Source organism: Papio anubis, chromosome 9 (genome assembly GCF_008728515.1).
Source record: "Papio anubis isolate 15944 chromosome 9, Panubis1.0, whole genome shotgun sequence".
NCBI lineage: Eukaryota > Metazoa > Chordata > Mammalia > Primates > Cercopithecidae > Papio > Papio anubis.
In genome coordinates this window covers 77,491,080-77,502,451 of record NC_044984.1, presented here as the reverse complement: position 1 = coordinate 77,502,451, position 11,372 = coordinate 77,491,080, and the positions used below count along the sequence as shown (strand labels likewise).

The following is an 11,372-nucleotide window of genomic DNA, read 5'->3' as shown; positions in this document are numbered from 1 at the left end:
AAGATGAATAAATCATTGTACCCAAATCCCATGTTTTGCCACATAATTCTTCAGGAGTCCCCAAAGAGGTTTTCCTATTATATTTGCACAGCACTGTTTCTCATCTGTTGTCAGTCAATACAATAGAAATTATTTCTTACACCAAACTGCTGGTACATATTAATTCCACCTGCAATGACAACCTCGCACTAATCTCAAGGTATCAGTGATCAAATGTAATTAACAAGAAACAGAGAAGTTGCATCTAAAAAAATTCTCAGAATCTCCTACCTACTCAGAATACCATCTATGTCTTTTGTTCAATGGATTATTCAATTGGCTAAGAATGGTTTTCGTAGGATCATGCATTTTGAAAGACAAGAAACTAAAAAGAGATTGTTCATAGTTCCAGATTTGTCTCTAAGTAACAGGGTCACTTCTCTTCACCCTGGGGGCTCCTCCAAAAAGGTTGTTTTTCTAAACCAAGATTTCACTATTCATAAGGGCTCATTCTTATATGTTATTCAACCTCTTTCAACTTCCAATTTCTATGCCCTGCAACCTCCTACTGTTTGGGTTGAACTTACTTTGGACACTGCAGGAAGCAAAGGGAGGGTAATATTTGAGGGTATGAGAGATGGTTGATTTAGTCAGGAAAGCTCATTATTATGCCTTTTTTTTTTTTTTTTTGTATTTAGAAGCTTTCTTCTGAGGGGGTAAAGGATCTTAATTTCAAATAGGAAGTAAGCTTTGCAATTCCCCTGTGAAACTAGAAAGTTATATGAAAACCGACAGACATCTTTTAGAGGATGCTGGGATTATAATGCAAAGTAGTTAGGAAATCTGGGTTTGTGTATGTGTCTGCCACTGGCTAGTACTTTAGGTCCCTGTATTTTAGTATCCTCTTCAAAACCACAAATTATGGCCATGAAGATGAATAGAATAATGTGTTTATATATATAATATAATATACCTGGAGGTTCTCTATAAATTATAAAAATAGTGTTTGTGTACAAGGTTTTTTTTTTTTTTTTGGTCAGCTATTTAATTAGGTTCTTAAGACATTTAGAACACCAATTTGTGAGGATAAATTCCATTCATCAGGGAAAGCACAGATCGCAGGTAGCCCTGGAGCTGAGGAATGGCTTTGATTTTTGATAAAATTTGTGAGTCTACAGCTCTCTGATCAATCTTGTGATGCTCTGTAATCTCATATGTCTCTTTTTCTGTGTCAAAGATTTCAACTTCCTGGTGTCTGGGCTTCTGCAGCTTCTTCTTCTTGAAGTAAGCATCAATAAGATGTTTTGGGATTTTTACGTTGCTGATATCAATTTTGGTTGAGGTGGCAATGACAAATTTCTGGTGTGTTTTTCGTAGAGGAACTCAATTGTGGACCAGAGGTCCAGTCACAAGTAATAAGCCACTAGCCAGCTGCTTCAGGAAAACCACTCTCCTGTCCCTGTGGTGTCCAGTGAGGATGATCAGAATGGTCCCTGGGGTGATGCTGGCGTGCAGTTTTCTCACGTGCTGACAGAAGGGTTTTTTTTTTTTTTTTTTTTTTTGCCATGGCTTAACAGCTTTTGAGGCACATCTTCAGTAAGATAATATCTAGGCATTTTGTGAAGTTAAACCACCCAGGTACTGCCATTCTTGTCACCACCAACTGGTTTGTAACAGTTGCAAGAACCCTCTCCTTTTTCTTTTTAACCTTGGATTTGTGGCTGAGTACTTCCTCTTTCCATGGCCTTTCTGGAATACATCGCAGATCGGGAATACCTGCCAATTCCTCTGACAAGGACAGGATTGCTGTTGCAATGGAGCTTTCCTTCTTGGGTTTTTTAGCCTTGAGGTTACCCTTTTTCACCTTGCCACCAGCATCAGCCTTCTTGGCTTCGAGTTTCTTGTCTTTAGTATCCGGCTTCTTAACTTCTTCACCCGCCATCTTGCAAGATGCGAAAAAGAGCTGTGTACAAGGCATTTTTACATTGTTATTGTCAGTAACCTCTCCCTTCTCTTCAGGAAAGTTGAGAAAGGAGTGACAAGATGCCATCTGCAGGGATTCTTCTGCCCTGCCTCAGGCTATTTTCACCATATCATTTCCCACCTTGGCACTCCCTTCCCCAAAGCCACTGCAAAGAGATAAAAGAACAGATGTACCCTCCTCCCTCTGTAAGGTCAGCTAAAAGCCTTGTATCCCAATCATCGTGATCGCAGCTACCATGATTGTGGTACGTGTCAGCTAAGTCTGACTGAAGTAGGTATGCAACTGGCTACACAAGGCAAAAGTTCTCTGAGCCTGGCAGGAAGCATAAGTGTGAGTCAGATAAACTCATTTTCTAATCACCATATATCTGCTTATCTATAAATAGTTGAATCCTGGGCAGTTACTTAATTCTTGCAATTCTTGTAATCTTGGTTTTCATCTGCTAAATTTGAAAGAATGGAACTACCTGTCAGGATATTAAGGATTAAGTGAGAAAACATAGTGAAGTTTCTGCCATAGTTTTGATTACTTACTTGGTCATCAGTAAAAGGTGATTCCTGCCTCTATCCCATCCCCAATTCTTCTTCTAACCTTTGGCAGCAGCCAAGAATCTATCAGGATCATCCATGACAGACTCCACCCACACAGAAACAGCACTCCCCTACCACCCCGACAAAAACACTACTTCCCCTAGAAAAAGTTTTCTGCTTTTCTTCCTATAAACTTCAAAGAGACTAATTTGAAAAGTCATCTTTTTTCATACTCTCTTGTAAGTATTCTCTTGTGATCCAATGTAACTTCCAATTCATTTCCTGTTAGAATTATTATTGTGTTTTGCAAAACAGAATGAGGGGGGAGAGAGAGTTTATGTACTTTTCCTTTACACTGTAGTATTTTGGTTTAAGTGTTTGTCTTAATCTAAGTTTCATATGAAACCAAGGCAAAGCTTTCAATCTGTAATTCATTCTTTTAAAAGGATTTACAAACTTTTATAGTCAGTTTTGCCGTCGATTTGCATTTCTTTTACTTGGATTCCCTAGTGGTTTTGCCAAATATATAGTCAGTTACGTGATTCAGAGATATATTCTTCTAGCAAACTCTGATAAAAGAGTAACGCTTATTGAAACTTCACATGAAAAATGAGTCACTTCAAAGAATAAGAATTTTTGGACTACATGAGACTTTAAAGATCACTTACCTCAACACTTTATTTTTAAACAACTACCATTATAGAATATTTTCGAATGTCATGGAGTTCTGCTAAGTGCACCAGATACATTATATGTTTAATTTCCACATTATCTACATTTAACAGCGGAAAAAAATGAAGATCTGTTTTCCGAGGTCAAGGGTTGGAGGAGGACCTAGAGATTGCTAATACTTAGCTTTGGCTCTTAGCACTAAGTAATGATGTGTTGTTTTATGTAAGAGGAAGCTGAGAAGAAGGACTCCTAATTGGTTTGAAAAGAATGATGCAGCTATATAGTGACGGGACTGGAATGAGACAGCTGCACTGACGCAAACCCAGTTTAGTCTTCGTTTTGACTTTATTGCATAGTAATAGATTGTAAGATGGGCTTCTGTTGTATTTTAATTGAGGCTTTTCACATAACATTGAGGAATTAAAGAAAAACATTGTCCCCTGTCTTCTGTCATTTGTCTCAATATCCCATTTATATTCATATTTTCTTTTTTATAATTCTCCACTTCTATTCCCATTGCATAACTTATTTTTATTACATAGGGCATTTTAAATCTCTTCCATTCCTTATGAAATGAGCAAGGAATTAACAAATGAATAGTTCTGTAGAAAAATGAAGAAAGCACAATCAACCTGAAAAAATTTAGTGTTATAAAAAGTGGTGTTTTGAATATCAGATGATGCTACTCATCCTCTACACCCTACATTTTACTCTTTACTTTAAAGCAACGTGGGCCACTGAATCTTTGGAAAGGTACTGTAAGGCTGTGACCCACGGGAGGAACCCAGGGCACTCTGGGTACTTGTACAGCAGTTGCTTCTATTACTTTCATTTGCCCCAGCATTTTTAACCACTGCATGGCTGGATCCAGCTTCTGGTTCAGGGCCCTTTTTCCTCACTTTTGATTTCGTCTCTAGCGCTTGGACTTAATGGCCTAGTAAGGTTGTTTCTCTGAGCTTGAGTCCTCCCAGTTTTCCCAGGCCTAGGCTGAGGCACACCACTGGAGTCTTTGCCTCTTCCTCCTTCAAGGCTCATTTCTCTCCTGGTTCCAGGTCTCAAACTCCTACTTTCTGTCCATTGAAAAACGGCTCAAGATAAAAGTGTTCTCCCTGTTTAATCACACATGTTCCCCCATGGCGGTGATAGTTTTATCCCTGTCTTTCCATCGTCACATTGCTTCCTCATGGCATTAACATAACACAACATAAAACTGTTAAAATCCATGAAGTCAGAGGATCAAGAATGTGGTCATAAAATAAAAGTCTTGTTTATATAAGCAATAAGTTTAACATGCATACAATAGACATGGCTAAACACTTGATGACTCTGTATAAGAGATCATCTTGAATTCATAGAGAAAACTGCTAAAACTACTACCCATAGACTTACAGAATGCCTTGTCTGCTGTCATGGTATTCCACACAGCATAGCTTGGATCAAGGACCTCATTTCGTAGCAAAATAAGTGTGGCAATTTGCTAATGCTCGTAGAATTCACTGGTATTACCATGTCCCCCACCATCATGAAGCAGCTAGCTTGATAGAATGGTGGAATAGGTTTTTGAAGACTCAGTTATAGTGACAGCTTAGTGGCAATACCTTGCAGGGCTAGGGCAAGGTTCTCCTGAAGGCTATATATGCGCAAATTCAGCATCCAATACAATATATGGTGATGTTGATCTATAGCCAAGATTTACAGGTCCAGAAATCAAGGGTTGGAAATCAGAGTTACAGCATTCATTATTACTCCTAAAAACCCACTAGCAATTTTTTTTTCTTCCTGTTCCCACGACCTTATGCTCTGCTAGCCTAGTTCCAAAGGGAGGAATGCTTCCATCAAGAGACACAACAATGATTCCATTACTGGAAGCTAAGATGGCCATCCGGCCACTTTAGTCTTCTCATGCCTCTGAATCAACAGACAAACAAGGGAGCTACTGTGCCAGACTGGAACTATACCATTGGCTCCCTTGGGTCTCCAGTTTCCCTTGGGTCTCCAGTTTGCCAACTGCAGACCTCTTGCGATTTCTTAGCCTGTGTAATTGCCAGTTCCTTATAACAAATACACACACACACACACACACACACACACATGAAATACATACATACACACACACAAACTCATACAAAAACACCCACACACACATCTTATTGGTTGTTTCTCTGGAGAACTCTGACCAATACACCTGTTTAACATTCAGTCACTTCAATTATATAATTTTTGTTACACCATTTATGATCTGACTACCTGTGCCTTACATATAAGGATAATGGTAATAGCTATTGTTATTATTATGTACTATAATAATTATAAAACCATCCAAAACAATAGTAATAATCATACTCAACCCTTGGTTTAAACTTAAAATATTCCAGGCATTGTTTTAAGTACTTTACGTATATTAATGCATGCAATCCTTATAACCACTCTGAGTTAGATATTATTATTCCAATTCATTTATAAGGAAACTGAGGCACAGAACGGTTATGCAACACACTGAGAAGTACACAGTATCTGCTGCAGCCAGCAATTGAAACCCAGTGGAATGACTCTAGACTTTGCTGTCCTCCAATATGTAAACTGTATCTTACCTTATTCTGCTTTGGAATCCCATAATGGAGAGCAATTGTTTTCTTCATATTGTATTCCCTGCACCTAATGCATCAGAGAAGCAGCTTGAAAGTATGGTAGTAAATATCCTGGAATTGCACACTTGAATATAGATAGAGATCCAACTCTATCACTTTTAGCTGTGTAATCTTGGGCAAGTTACTTAACTTCTCTGTGCATCAGGTTTTTCATCTCTGAAATGGGAATGACAGAGTACTGTGAAGATTAATTAAGTCAATATATAAAGTGCTTAGAATTCTATCTTGGAATTTAGGAAGAATTCAGTAAATGCTTGCTTTTATTACGATACTGGTTTTATTCGTCGCTTTATCCCCATCACCTAGAGAAAGGCATATACTGAGCACTCAATAAATGTCTAATAAATTAACGAATGTATTTGTTGTCTTCCACATTGTATTCTTTTATATGACAACTGCCTTCTTTCCTTCACCATCTATAATATCTGGGGCACTATGCTAGATGCTAGTGACAGAGATGAGTAACACATGGTCGATGTCCATAAGGCATCCACAGTTGACTGCATAATTTAACATAATATCTAAATATAGTGTAATGAGTGTGATAGCATCATGACCTAAACATTATGGGTGAACAGAGGATGGGACATCTAACTTGAGTGGAGAGGATGCAGGAGGAATAATGTAGATGTCCTTCTGCCATGAGCTATTTATAGTAACACAGAGAACTAGACTGTTCTCATAGCCATTCCCCCAAACATCAAAATAATGCTGCTGGGGATACTAGGTTTTTTTACTGATAAGCAAATTCAAGTGTGGCTTTGGCTATGAAGATATTAGATGTCTACCTAATCACTGTGTAGTGAAAGAATGTCAGGATGGGTCCTCTGGCCCCACAACTCTCTTTATAAATATTAAGAACAAATAGGTTGTGCCTAAAGGAAAGAAAGAGGAGGTAACGTCAGTAAGGAAGACATTAGCTTGTAAGTGACTCAATGCGTGCCCACTGAAGAATGTCTTACAGAGAGGAGGGTTAATTTTTCTCACATAAGAGGAAGTCTGGCAGTAAGCAGGTATTGGCCTTGGTTCAGCTGCTCAACAATCCTATCAGGGACTAAGTTACTTACCCCTCCTGGTGCTGGCTTTTACTTTTATATTCATCACCCCATGGTTGCAAGATGGCTGTTCTGACATCCAGATTTTACTTTCAAATTCAAGGCCGGAAGGGGAGTTAAGATGCCAGCCTTATATGAAGAAAGCCAAGCTTTTCCAGAATTCCTTCTGGCAGACCTCTGCTTGTGTTTCATTGTCACATGGGCACTGCCAGCTGGATTGGAGCCTGGAAAAGAAAGATACAAGAGTATCACAATTGGCTTAGACCAGGGGTCGACAAACTTTTTTTGGTAACAGGCTAGATAGTAAATATTGTAAGCTTTGCAGGCCATATGGCCAGTCTCTGTTGTAATCACCCAATCCTGCCATTGTAGCACAAAAGCAACCATAGTCAATACGTTAATGATTGAGTGTGGCTGTGTTCTTATAAATTTTATGGACAATGAAATTTAATATAACTTTCACGTATGATGAAATATTCCTCTTTTGATTTTTTTCAACCATTTAGCAATGTACAAACCAATCTTAGCTCATAAATGGTGGGCCTGGTTTAGCCTACAAGCCCATAGTTTGCCAACCTCTGGCTTGGACTAATGACAACCCATTGACTGGATCTGAGCAAAGTGCTATTACACGTGGTGTTTTAGCAATTATCTGTAGGGGAGAAATGAATAGTAGATAGGCAATTAATTTTCAGTAAAGGGTAGTTTAATTTTCTACATGAAATAAGACTTTTATATAGTATTTTGTATATGATCAGGGCATAATATTTTAGTTCATTTCTCCTTCCTGCATTTTAGTATAGAATCTTTTCTTATTCAAAGGCCTTTCTTTGCGGCCACATTAGAACACCTTATATTCCAACTCTGGTTTTCAGGTAATTAATTATTAGGAAAGTCTTTTGGAGGTGTAGGTATTTTTCAATCAACATGGGATTGACTAACTCTTATTGTCAAACTTTAAGAGAAAGCTAGAGAGCAGGCGTGGTGGCTCATACCTGTAATTCCAGCACTTTGGGAGGCTGAGATGGGTAGATCACTTGAGGCCAGGAGTTTGAGACCAGCCTGGCCAACATGGCAAAACTCCATCTCTATTAAAACTACAAAAATTAGGCATAGTGGCACACATTTGTAATCCCAGCTACTCGGGAGGCTGAGGCAGGAGAATCACTTGAACCCAGGAGGCCAAGGTTGCAGTGAACCAAGATTGCACCACTTCATTTCAGTCTGCGTGACAGAGCAAGACTGTCTAAAAAACAAAACAAACAAAACAAAACAAAAAAAAAAGGAAAAGAAAAAGTTGGAAAGCCTTAAAATTAAGAATTAGAAACTCCATTCAAGCATTCAAGTTTCATAAATGTTTCACAGTTTTCTTCCTGGGCTTCCAGAGGTGACAGAAATGCAAATAAAACCTTAGCATAGATAAAGAATTTTTGCATTCTGCTTTGGTCCAACCTCATTATATATTCTTCACTTACAAGAGAAAAAAAAATAGATTTGAGCAAGCAAAAACAGGTTCCCTTTTTATACATTTAATTACAAAGGCAATTTCCTTTATAGCCTACTTACAGGAATACCTCTTAGCATGTTGCCAACAGTATCACAACTTGTTTATTCAAAGGTTATGTGTGAATGAGAGCTTTTTGATATTAATCAAGTAATTTGCTAGTGTTTCTGGTAAAAGGAAAATGTTAGCTTTATCCTGAAAAATGAAACAGCCCATTAATCAAGTTTACTCTATTGAAGACAATTTTCGGGAGAGAGAGGGCAAACAGACTCTTCAGATAAGAAATTCCTAAACTGATGGAGCTTTTAATAGGGTTTGGCATGGACTTCTGAACAGAAGGTGATTAAGTAAACCGACTTTATTCACCTCACAATTTACATATATGAGGTATTTATGAATTCAAAGGTTACTGTTTCTGATTAATTGACCTCTCCCCCCACCTACCAAATGCGCCAAATTCAAGAGCAAAATTCTTGCATAGGGGCTACTTTATTGGTGTTCATCCATTATTTCCAGTAAAGTTAAAAAGTTTCAACAGAGTATGTATGTTCTTAAACATCTGTCTCTCTTTTTTTTGTTACCACAGCAGCACACTCTTTGTAGGTTTAAGTCTCAGTTTCCATCAATCAGAATTAAATACTGCAGTAGAAGGCATTTAAAGCTATTTGTATAAATGCAGCTGAATAGTATAAGGTTGCAAGATAAGGGATATGAAAAATAACTCATTTTGAGAAATACAATGCATAAGAAGGGAGTCTTTTTTCTAGTATGATGAATTGCAAAAATCCATTAGCCAAACACCAATGAGTAATTAAGTTTTATGAGCCAGGCTATATCTGAATTTGTTTTTTGAGAGAAATAGAAAGAAATGTTTCACAATATTGCCTCTTATTTCTCCAATTCATCTGCAGACTTTATTGTTATTGAAATAAAAATTAAAACATTGGCATGATGGAATTTTTAATCCTAAAGAAATGGTCAAATGTTTAAAAAAACTTTAGGTAACAATCATTTTTGAACATTTCCAATGCATCTTTACAAGACCATGTAGTACAGAAAAAACAGACATGTTAACAGCGGACGTCAAAGTCACCTATGAAGGGAGGAATTGTCTTTGATAAGAGGAATCTTATACTCAGACACCTCTGGAGGTCAGGTAGAAGCAGGGGTATTCGGGAGAGTGACAAATGCGAGATTTAAGTCCCATCTAAATGGAAGAGCAGCTAGTCCACTAACTCTCACTGTTGCCATGCAGAGACGTGCCCCCCACAGCCATTGCCAGATATTTTGTATGTTAAGAAAATCTAGAAACCCAGATTAAAACACCAAACCAACCAAACAAACAAAAAACCCTCCAGATTCCTAAATGTATGCTTACAGTTTTAAAAACATGTGCAGAGGCAACATCTAGTCTGTAGGCTGCAGGTTTTTTTTTTTTTTTTTTTTTTTTTTTTGAGACGGAGTCTTGCTCTGTCACCCAGGCTGGAGTGCAGTGGCGCGATCTCGGCTCACTGCAAGCTCCGCCTCCCGGGTTCACGCTATTCTCCTGCCTCAGCCTCCTGAGTAGCTGGGACTACAGGGGCCTGCCATCTCACCCGGCTAATTTTTTGTATTTTTTAGTAGAGACGGGGTTTCCCCGTGTTAGCCAGGATGGTCTAGATCTCCTGAACTCGTGATCCGCCCGTCTCGGCCTTCCAAAGTGCTGGGATTACAGGCATGAGGCCCCGCCCCCGGCCGGCTGCAGGTTTTTTAACTGTGCTTCAGGAAAACACTTGGAAAATCACTTTCTGTATAGTAGGACGGGTCTGGAGACCTTTGCATAAGAAGGTAATAGCAGTTTTGAGATTGAACTGAGCATGGGAGAGAACCCTGTCTTCTAGGGGCATAAAACCCATGGCAATGGGCAACCAGTGGGAAATTCTCGTTGGCAGCTAGAGAAGTATCAAGAACCGGTTTGTTCAATATCCAGTTTAAGTTGTCTGATTAATACCACTCTGCCACTACAAACCCTTAATGTCGGCCTGTGCCAGTGATTTCAGGGAAATCAGGAAAGAGTCTCTGTTATTCAATTGGTGAATGGAAGAATACAAAGAAAAAGCCAGAAGAGATCATTAGAAGAAGAAACTCAAGAGTTTCAGAATGCAAGAGCCTGATATTCACCAAAACTGGAAAATAGTACCAGGCATCCTATAGAAACACGGAACGGCCTAAAATGAGGCCAAGCTCCGCTGATACCTAGATTGCAAGAGAAAGCTTCAATAGGTACATTTTTAACAGAAGCAATTTAAACCCCTAAGACTGGTAAACAAAAGTAAGGTGATTGGACAAAAGCGAAATTATTTTTGTGAGCACATGTATCCTTACATTAGAGTGACACTCTCCTCCTTCCTCAACCCTCTCACCCTAGGGATGTAGTTGGAAACAGTCTCCAGTTAGGAATAAAAGTTTTTCAAATGGAAACACTTTTGCATCATATCTGAACTTGAAAGGCTAAGGGAGTAAGAAAGGAGGCAGGACTCCTCTAATGTATTGATCATGCTCATACCCCTCCATACTGCTCTAGGTTTAGATCAAAGCTGTAAGATTAGGAGACAGAAGATGTGTTTTCATACTGAATGTAATCTTGGACAAGTCATACAGTCATTCTGAGCTTCTGAATCCTCATCTGGAGCTTGATTTGAGAATTAATATGTTTCTCCTGTCTATTTTGCCAGATTGTTTTAAAGAGATAAATAGAAAAGATATGAAACCCTTCGAGAACTGTAAAACACTCTGCATGTAAAAAATATAATTACAACAGAAAACCATTTCCTTGAGAGCAAAGGAATGAAATCATTAAAACCCTATTCATTCAGATTTGTATCTATGGGAAGGGCCCCACTGTGCTGAAATTCCAAGGAGCAAGTTGAATGAAGTTGCCATGTTAGGGGATCAAATGTCACCTGAGGAGCTAAAGCCAAAAAAGAAAGCTGATATAATTGGGGTCTTCCGGTGGGGTAT

At 38.6% G+C, this 11,372-nt stretch overlaps 1 pseudogene; it reads right to left on the bottom strand.

The window, feature by feature from the left end:
- Nucleotides 1-652: 652 nt before the first annotated feature.
- Nucleotides 653-7,935, bottom strand: LOC101000998 (annotated as a pseudogene).
- Between the last annotated feature and the right edge of the window lie 3,437 nt (nt 7,936-11,372).